We start from the raw sequence: 10,621 nt of genomic DNA on the forward strand, positions 1-10,621 counted from the left end.
TTTAGCTAATATTTTTGCTGGCTATCAGCTTCAGCTTTTTTGCTATCAATTTCAGCATCTTCAGCTATCAGCGCTAGCATCTTTAGCGGCCAAATTCAGCTGACAGCATTCACACTAGCATTATCTCAGAAAATGCTATATATCTACTTCATAATTATGTTAAAAATATACTTTTTTTAAAAGTGTTTAATATCCTGTTCGGCCCGCGACCTAAGGTGTGTTTTGGATTTTGGCCCCTTCTGCGATTGAGTTTAACACCTCTGCCCTTGTGTGATTTATTTTGCAGAAAAAATAACTTTCCACTGCTATACCAGATGGACAATGACTACTTTTCATTGTGTTAAAAACTAATTTCAGCAGTGTTGTCCTATGAAAAAGATATAAATAAATATCTACAGAAATGTTAGGAGTGGAATCACTTTTGTAAGATACTGTACCATATTTATAACTTTAAAAAAGATTGTGCAAAAACAAAAAATCATTTCTTACTTTTAAATGTAAACTTTTGTGGTTCTGGGCACATCCATGTGAGAAAATGCGCTTCTCCTGTGACACGGATCAACCCTACGGGTGGGAAAGCCAGTTTTAAGTCACTACGACTCCCGCTTAAAAAAACAAGTTTGGACACAACTAAAGCTCCAAATGCCCCTAAATTTGAAGCAATAGGGAGGAGCCGTATGGGTAAAGAATATGTAAATTTGGTCATATTAGAAGAAGCATGTTTTTGGACTGCAGGAGGAAGCCAGAGAAAACCCACACATGCACAGGGATAACATGGAAACTATATAAATGTATCTCATTAATAAATCATTAGCTAAATTTGACCAAAAATCATTTTTTAAGAGTAAAATCAATACAAAAGGAAATTACAGTGTTGAGGTTTCTTTCTTATAAACTGAAAATCTGAAATTACCCAGAAGGAGACAGATTTTAAGATCTTCTTGTTATCTACAAATATTTAATTTACCTTTTTTTTGGTTTGCAGTTGGAGATACTTTTTTTGCACCTCCTCAACTATCTTCCTTTCTTTTCCTCCTTGTTCCCCTAACAAATCTGATGAATTAAATGCTTTTTAGTTAGCAGCTCCGGTCGCCATTAATCCATACGGACAAAAGTGTAGTCAAGTTACACTGGAGAGAGAGAAAAAAAAAACTGGTACACTTTAGCGATGCAATTAGGGCCCATTAGTCTTGGCTTTAATTAGAAAGCTGCAGCGTTGATATTTCAAGTGCTGGTTTGTGTTGGTGTTGTGTTTCCCCGCAGCTTCGCTCGTCTCCATCCTGGAATAGGAGTCTGTCTGGTGCTCCTTCCTGCTCTTTTATAAATACTACTTCAGTAGTTCGTTTGTTTGCAAGGAATTTTAGACGAATTGTGTTTTAAAGGAAAAAAAATGTATAAAGTAAAGAAAATTGAGTTCCTGAAAGCAGAGGGGAGGATGAGAGGAAATTAAAGGTGTTAATGTGCCAAAGGGGACCGTAAGAAATGAAAGAGGGGGGAATAAAAGGCTGAAGAGCGGAAGGGGAAAAAAATGACTGAGATGAGTGAGGAGATAAAACCTGAAGCCTCAAAGTCAAATTGATCTGCTTGAGGTGCCACATTTAATTGTTAGCCAACAGACAGACATGACATCTTAGCCCTGCCACTCTCTCCCCAGCCACATTAGCCAACCGCACCGCTTCATGTTCACAGAGTGGAGGCAGACTGTCTGGACGGAGAGCAGCGCTCACCATCCTTCCATCCTCCTTCCTGGCTCATCACCGCTCCTCTGACTCTCAGCCCACAGCACAAGGGGACAACAGGAAAGGTCACGTAGACCAAAAATGCTTTTTTTTTCCTGTGATTTGCTTCAAATAAAACGGGAAAGATCAGTCAGCTTTTAATGAAAACATGGTTTTTAATCTACCCTGTACCTCCCACCACTCCACTTCACTTTACCAGGAGTAGTTTATTAAAAACAACTGAGCTCATTACATCCAATTAAGTCATGATTCATCTGTTTAAGCAGCCTGTTTATGCTGAAACATGCAGACACATCATGCGGCCATGACAATATGTTATAAAGAATATTGATGTTTCCTTTTATTTCATGGTAAAAATAAAGGAACTGCTGTGTTTTTAAAATTTTACATGTATTTTCCTTTAATGTTCGTCTCATTCTGTACTATTTTAAGTCTTCCCTATTTTACAAATGTGTCCTTAAATGTAGTTAATTCATTAATTTATATTCATTAAGTTAATTAATATTAATTCTCCGAAGCTGGTCGACCTCTTCGTTATTGATGAACTGTAATATTAATCTTTTTAAACTCTGTTATATGTGGCCAATTTTTAATCTTGGGTTATTAGTAGTAAATACTAAAACGAACACACAAATCATGTAAAAGTGTAATGGAGCGAATGTGCAAACGCTTGTAACGCCGCTGTGGAGTTTTTATTGAGTGGGTGATGAATTTTGTGACATTTCTGAGAAGATTTTAGCTTTTGTGCCATCATTAAAGCTCACATTTGCAGAGATTTCAGCATGTCACTGAGAGTTAGTCGTGGTTTTCAAGCTTTGTGTGGAGCTGTAAAACCTCAAACAAGAGTCTGTGTGAACTAATGCTAAACGGTGACCGAACTGCTAGACTTCACTGTTGTGGTGCCGTTTAAGGAACGTGTCAGATCCTGGATGCTGACAACGTCCATCTTTCAGGCGGCGGATCTTTGGCAGCTTGGAGGAAGGCTGAAACCATTGCTCCTTCATGTCTCTGTCTGTTTACAGGGCAAGCAAATCAAAGATGCTTCTCATTTCAGAGGCTGTAAAAGCGCGCCTGGGGATGGATCAGGTGTCTCTGATACACCCAATCCTCCCCGAGCTGCCTCTACTTACAGGCTTCCAATCCATGTATCCTCCAAACGAACACTGCATACAAGCAGTGTAATTAAGTGTTCTCGGAATAAACCCTGTTATCTTTTCAAGTAATCTTTAACATGCTCTCTCATTCATCTCGACAGGCCGTCTTTGTAGTTGTTGCTGCAAAATTAAAACGAACTAAGATTTATCAAAGCTATAAATATCCTTCCGCTGAATTATCATATTCTGATGCAGGAAGATTTCCTGCTATGACATTTTAAGCTTTACTGTAAGATTACCAAAGCATATCAGTTTATTTCTGATGGCTCGACCAGAGTTAGCTTTTTCTTCTCAGTTTTTGAAATAAAATCAATAAAGGTTTTATGTTATGCTTTTTTTTTACTGGAATGTTTAGTTTTTGTGGTATTTTTGTTTCCTGAACAGTGACAAATAAAGCCCATTTCATTGGAACATCAATTTATCATCTGAAGGAGCTGGCTTGACCAGAAAATGGACACCAAAAACACAGTGGAAGTATCAAAGACTCACTTTGCTTGGGGATTTTCAAAGTAAAGTTTGGTAAATTAAGATATGACCTCATGTTTTTCAAAGTTTGTTTTGTCTATTATTAGGTTAAAGTCCCACTCTGACCATCTTTTGATTTATTTTAAAAGTATTCCCTGTGTTTTTCTAGAACATAGTTTCTGGAGAGCTGCAGTAGTTTCTCCAGATTCGCTGACACAGATTGAGCCCACCCTCACTTCCCATCATCCATTTGTTTAGACCAGGAATCTCCAACCTGAGGTTCCAGAGCCACTGGGAGCTCATTTATTCCTTCATTGTAGCTCTTTGGCTTTAAAGAAAACTTCAAATTTAACGAATTAGTTAACTAATTAATTTAAGTTTAGATTTTTGACATGTCAACTGATCAGAATGATAAATGGTAAAAGGTTTAATCTACTGCCATAGTGGTTTATAATCAGAGTGAGATTATCTTATTGCATTTACATTTAAAAATATTTTGAATCTACACTAAATGTTTTTATTTACTAGAAAAAGCATGAAGGAACATAGAAGTCATAACAACAGAAAATCTCCCGTTTCTTGCATTTTTAATTAAAGTAAATCTGCTATTTTAAAAGGAACTTAAATGTGCTATTGTCAAAAGTTACAGGAGTTTTTTATGTATAGAAAAACTAAATTTTAGAGAACATTTTTAAAGATATATTTTATAAATAAATGGCTTAATGGACACAAAAACATAGTTTTGGGGTGACGAGCAGTATTGGAGAAATCCCCCTATCGAATTTTGGGCCAGCTCAGACGAGAAAAATAAAGACGTATCCTCCTGTTTTAAAGCGGATGCATCAGAATGGAGAGGAGCAGTGTCGATTGTACCTTTGACGTCAATGTTTTTCAAACTGCATTTTTTCACAAGTCACAATTATTTACATAAATATATACTCAAAATCACAATTTTAAGCTTCTTTTCTTTATGTCCCTTATTGTCATAAAAATGCTAAAAAAATAACATGTCAAAACTACCAAAAACATGATTTTCATCAGAATGGACATGTTGGTTGACCGTCTGGCACACGTCTTGACATTTTACCTCCTCAACGACAGCAGGACTGGAAACAACGGCATGCTCAGACTTTTTTTTTTTAGACTCCATTTACAAATATTTTTTTGTAAATACTATATCATGTTCTTAACACAGCAGGTCCCATGGGCCGTGCAAAGAGCCCTGTGAGAGTATGGGTGGATGTCAGTCTTGGGGCTCGTATTGAGCTGAGAGCATCTGGAGGCTGGAGGTGTCTGTCCCATGTTCATGAGTGGAGGGAGCCACCATGGAGAGCGTCCTGGGGGATCCTGCCTTCTGCCGCAAGAAACAAACGCGACACATGTAAGGCCTCTTTTGTCCCGACGCACACACCTGCCACTCATGACGCATGCACACACACACACATAAACCATACACAAAAACATGTTGAGACTGTCTTTCTGTCCATCCTTCGCTTCCCTTTCTCAATGCACACACCACTGCCTGCACACCCCCCCTCTCTTATTAGCTCATAATGGACGATTGATGTCCCCAAGACCCTCGGGACTTCCCTAGGGAGCCCTCCAACTCTGACCCGTATCTCCCCCCTGCACTCCACCTTCTTAAAACACACTAAATAATCCTTCATTTGACAGGAGCTTGAATGAAATTCAGCTTAGAGGCGCATCATTTGCCCTGGACAATAGAATATTGATAAATGAGTCCTGCTTTTCTTTTGCTACACCTGGAGGGAAGGACATGCAGGTTATTCTGCGCAGATCATGTTAACGGTGATTTTTTTGTCACCTTTTAAAGTCACAAGAAATCCCAATCACCTTTCTTTTAGACGACTTTGTGGAAATCGCAAGAGGGGACCTTTTTCTGAACCCTGAGCCGTGGCCTGATGCCACCGTGCAGACAATATCCTGGGGATTCAACAGAGAAAGCAATTAATTACTTCACTCTAAAATAAACAAAACAGGGATCCTAAACATGCATCTATTAAATCAACAAGCGTAGCTGGATGGCTGCTTTTAGATGCAACATTTACATGTAATTATCTTCTTATATAATTAAGTGCAATCAGTTAACAAGCATCTTGCTAACAGGCCACATTGCTTACTCAAATGAATGGCGGCCAGCCCAGAATGCTGAGTGAGTGAGTAATTAGAGCTCAGCATGCCAATGTTAATGGAAGTAATCTGAAAAAAAAATCCTAGTTAGAGAGTGGGGGTCTAGAGGAAGAAGAGAGCATGTAGAAGAATAGAAACCTCAGAAAAAATTATGTTAGTAAAAGGGGATATTTTAAATTATATGATTTGACTCACCTTCAGCCTAAAGAAACATATAGAAATTGACTGGATAAACTTCTTATTAATACTTAACAAGCACACCTTAATATAAAGCGTTACCTAAAATTTAGTTAAAGTTGAACAGAAATGATAATTAGGAAGATTATTGGTTCAATTTTGGAACATTTTTGTCACTATCATATTATTCTTTCACACAAATATGCAAATTCCTAACTCTATCAGCTCTATTTATTTGTTGTTTTCTTTCACAGCAAAATTCCTCTTTCAATGTATTTTTGTGTTTTTGTAAACCTTTAAGTTGTGGGTGATATTAGTGGGAAAAATAATACCCACCATTTACACCAGGGGTGGCAAACTCAGTCGCACAAGGGGCCAAAATCCAAAACACACTTTAGGTGGCAGACCGAAAAGGATAAACATGTATTGAACACTCTAAAACTAAACTAAAACTTTAAAACCACAACTTTGTAACTTTGTAATTATGAACTAGATATATAGCGTTACCTGTGATAATGCTAGTGTGAATGCTGTAAGCTGAAGTTGGCCGCTAAAGATGCTCAAATTGATTGATAAAAACACTGAAGCCAATAGCCAGCTAAATTATTAGCTAAATGAGCCTAAGAAATAGATTAGCCAAAACGGCTAACATGTAGCTGAAAAAACAGCTACACTCTAAAAAAGCCACAAAAAAGCTTAAATTAGCCTAAACAGCTAGCGTGTAGCTGAAAAAATAGCTACACTCTAAAAAAAAGCCACAAAAAGCTTAAATTAGCCTAAACAGCTAGCATATAGCTGAAATGCTAGCTACACTCTAAAAAAGCCACAAAAAGCTCAAATTAGCCTAAGCCGCTAGCATGTAGCTGAAAAAATAGCTACACTCTAAAAAAGTTACAAAAAAGCTCAAATTAGCCTAAACAGCTAGCATATAGCTGAAAAAATAGCTACACTCTAAAAAAGCCACAAAAAGCTCAAATTAGCCCAAACAGCTAGCATGTCGCTGAAATGTTAGCTACACTCTAAAAAAAGCAACCAAAAAAAAGCTTAAATTGGCCAAAATAGCTAGCATGTAGCTGAAAAAACAGCTACACTCTAAAAAAGCCACAAAAAAGCTTAAATTAGCCTAAACAGCTAGTGTGTAGCTGAAAAAATAGCTACACTCTAAAAAAAGCCACAAAAAGCTTAAATTAGCCTAAACAGTTAGCATGTCGCTGAAATGTTAGCTACACTCTAAAAAGTTACAAAAAAGCTCAAATTAGCCTAAACAGCTAGCATATAGCTGAAATGCTAGCTACACTCTAAAAAAGCCACAAAAAGCTCAAATTAGCCTAAGCCGCTAGCATGTAGCTGAAAAAATAGCTACACTCTAAAAAAGCCACAAAAAAGCTCAAATTAGCCTAAACAGCTAGCTTGTAGCTGAAAAAATAGCTACACTCTAAAAAAGCCACAAAAAAGCTCAAATTAGCCTAAACAGCTAGCATATAGCTGAAAAAATAGCTACACTCTAAAAAAGCCACAAAAAAGCTCAAATTAGCCCAAACAGCTAGCATGTCGCTGAAATGTTAGCTACACTCTAAAAAAGCCACAAAAAAGCTTAAATTAGCCTAAACAGCTAGCATGTAGCTGAAAAAATAGCTACACTCCAAAATAGCCTAGAAAACCTAGGTCCAAAATAGTCCAAAAGGTATCAAAATGTCAATTTTTAAAACATTAAAACCTTAAAGTTATGAAAAAAAGGTATAAATAATAAAAATCTAGGAATATTATTCCAGAATAAATCAAATTATTCCTTAAATAACTTTCAATATTTTACTCTCCATATAATATATTTTTTCAAAATTATACAAGTTAGAAATAAGCACAAGATAATGTCGAGCCATTAATAACTATAAAATAAATTGGTCTGGAGGGCTTGATAGAATTACCTGGAGGGCCAGATCCGGCCCCCGGGGCCTTGACACGTTTTAGGGACCACCGGTGGGTGAAGGTGGGGTGCAGCCTGGACAGTTTGTCAGTCCCTCGAAGGAGCAAACAAAATCAGAAAAGCCATGTGGGCAAAATTAGGGCATGTAAACTCCGCACAGAAGAAAACGAACCGGGGTTCAAAGCAGGCCCTTATTGATGTGAGGCGACAGTTCAAACTACTGTACATTACATGTTTATCCAATAAGGTTACAGTTTCATAGGAGATGAGGAAAACAACCCACAGAATAATAATGGTGACTTAAGTGTCTAAATGAAACAAGAAAGCAGCAAATGTTTGTCAGATTGTACATATCTAAGTTGTTGTTAATCAAAATATATATTCAATTTTGTCACATTTCATTAATTATATTCAAAATCAGAATGGTGCATCTTTTTAAAGACAACACAATGAAAATCGTATTTTTTGTGTTTTTTTATTATGTTCTAGTTGCATTTTTTTCATGATTGTGGACAAATATAAAGTTAAGCTTAAAACTGGATTTCTGAGTATTTCTTCATTCATATCTTTGTAAATCAGGAGCAGATGAAAACATTGCTGAACATTTTTGTTGCACCGATAATGTCAGGTGGGGGTTTTGAACGACTGTAAACAAGCGGAACAGTACGTAAACAGATGGATTGTGGGAAGTGGGAGGGCTTAGTTCCGCCCACAGCTCAGAGGTGAATTTCTACTGAACTCCTGCCGCTCTGCAGAAACTATGTCGAAGAAATCAACATGTTTTTTTTTTTTATTATTTTGACTAAAAACGGCATAATTAAAAGACAACTTGGAACGGTTTTAAAGAAGATTAAAAGATGATTAGAGTAGTTCAGAAAACCAAACCATTTAGAAACCTCGAAACTCAAAAATTATCATTTTTTTCTGTAGTTTTGCAGATTAATATTTTCCTTCATAATGTGTCTGGTGCAATATACTTATAAATAGAGAAGACTAAAATTGGAAGATAACTTATGTCGATAGACTGCGTTTCATGAAAGCTCTCCAAACGGCTGTGAGTGTGTTGGGTTACTTGTGAGTGTATGCAGCATGTGTGAGAGAAAGGTGTGTTTTACATGATCTGTTACAGTGATACAGCCATTCAGTAAACAATGGTGAGTGTGCTTCACTGATGTTAGGACTGACACCCCGGTCCACCCTCGGTCCAACCAAACACTTTCTTTGATTCTGTGCTGCACAGCCATGAGCTCATCCAGCCTGCGGCGGCGGGGGACAACAGAGTGAACTTTAGCACACTCTTCTGTGAAATATCACTTACCTTGCTGTTGTTATGAGAAAAATTACATTTTAATCACATTTTTGCGGTTTATTCTGGATGGATTTGATATTTCTTCTTAATTCTGTTGCTTTCCTGAAGGAAAAAAATATTATAAAAGGCCATAAATTTGGAGAAACTTCTTCTTCTTCTTTTTAGCCTGCAGCCACATACCACAACAATAGTCATCTTCACATGTCATGTCCACCCACAAACCATTCAGCGCTAACCTCACTCTGTCAACCGTGTCACAACCACAGCAGAAACTCTGCTAATTCCGTACACAAGAATCCCAAATACCCTTAAAGTCGGCACCATTGTGAAGTTATTATTGGCCTCCCAGACCAAGCGGGTGACACCCACATTAAAGTCGGGTGAGCTCGGGTTCAAAGAGCCACCCTGAATGGCTGCCAAAATTCCTCACAATTACTTGATCGCAACAGCTTGTGGTGAAATTATGACACAAAATATGCAGCAAGTGAGTAAGGAATATCAGGTCCCTTTGTCCCGACACTTTCTATTGAGTTCAATAAACACTTATGCGCTCTAAAGGACTCCAGCTCAAGAAGGGACAATGGCTCCTCTCAGAACTCGACACCAGACCTTTAACAATACAAAAATACTCTATCCTCCAAAGACTAATTGATGTTATTCGCCTTTTGGTAACTCAGAAGCAGACGTAAATGAAAGGAATATACAGCCACTTTTGATGGCCAGTAACACGAGAAACTGGATTACAAAGGAGGAGAAACAGCCAAAATGCCAAGTTGCTTATTACTAAAGCTGTGATCATTTGTTTTCAAGGCAAGGAGAGTGTAATTTGAATAGGGACGGTCTTTAAAAAAAGAAAATCTTCACTGTGTGACTTGCATTGGACAGCCAGCAGTGGCCTGCGAACATATTGGTTATTGATATTCTCTCTGTATGTCACACGCTGCAGCTGGCCGCTGAAAAAAGAGGAATGAAAAAAGCCCTCGGAGTCGGAGTGAAACAAATACATTTGCACTTTTTTCTGAAGCAACAAGAGCTGGCAGGTGAATGTGGTGGCCAGATAACTTGGCTCCAGTGCCATCTACTGGTGAAAAACACAGGGAAGAAGACAAAAAGGAGCAAGAAAACCAACAGTTTTAAAAAAATATATTTTCTACAGTTCTACTCATTGAAAAATAAACTATTTCTTTAAGAGAAAACTTAATAATTTAACAATTATTTGAATAGCATTTGATGTCAAAAGGGAATAAAATAATTTCAATTTTTGCAAAATTATTGCTAAAAAGACATTAAGTATGTGAAAAAAACCATTGAAAAAGTCTTAAATAACATAAACTTGATTGTTTTTTAGGTTATATTTTCTCTTTCGTCCTGCCAGTGAAAACATACTTTATTTAAACAGCATGCAAAGATGTGTTATGGCTCGATGGGCGCCACAACGACATGGCACATTAAGACTGCTGTCATGACATCAGGCAGCATGCCTCACAGACAGATACAGATCATGTTTATCTTTAATTTATTTGCGACATCGAAAAGAGATCTCCACTGACTGCTGGGAAATGTCAACACTTCAGCTGATCTGATGAGCGCAGTCAAATGAACTCTTCTCTGCTGTATTTTAATACCAAATTTGTTGATGAATTTGAGTTTGGAGTGAACTGAGAAAAGATTAAACAAAAGACGAAGCTATAATGCCCTTTTT

At 37.3% G+C, this 10,621-nt stretch overlaps 1 long non-coding RNA gene across 2 annotated transcripts in view; it reads right to left on the reverse strand.

The window, feature by feature from the left end:
• Positions 1 to 4,340: 4,340 nt before the first annotated feature.
• LOC112162076 overlaps positions 4,341 to 10,621 on the reverse strand; it is a 36,137-nt gene continuing 29,856 nt past the window's right edge. For both annotated transcript variants that reach the window (XR_002922008.2, XR_002922007.2), the window contains 3 exons: positions 7,612 to 7,704; positions 5,213 to 5,302; positions 4,341 to 4,712 (listed from right to left, as the gene is read on the reverse strand). This is a non-coding gene — a long non-coding RNA (uncharacterized LOC112162076). The remainder of the gene's footprint in view (positions 4,713 to 5,212; positions 5,303 to 7,611; positions 7,705 to 10,621) is intronic.

Source organism: Oryzias melastigma, linkage group LG15 (assembly GCF_002922805.2).
Source record: "Oryzias melastigma strain HK-1 linkage group LG15, ASM292280v2, whole genome shotgun sequence".
In the NCBI taxonomy this organism is placed as follows: Eukaryota; Metazoa; Chordata; class Actinopteri; order Beloniformes; family Adrianichthyidae; genus Oryzias; species Oryzias melastigma.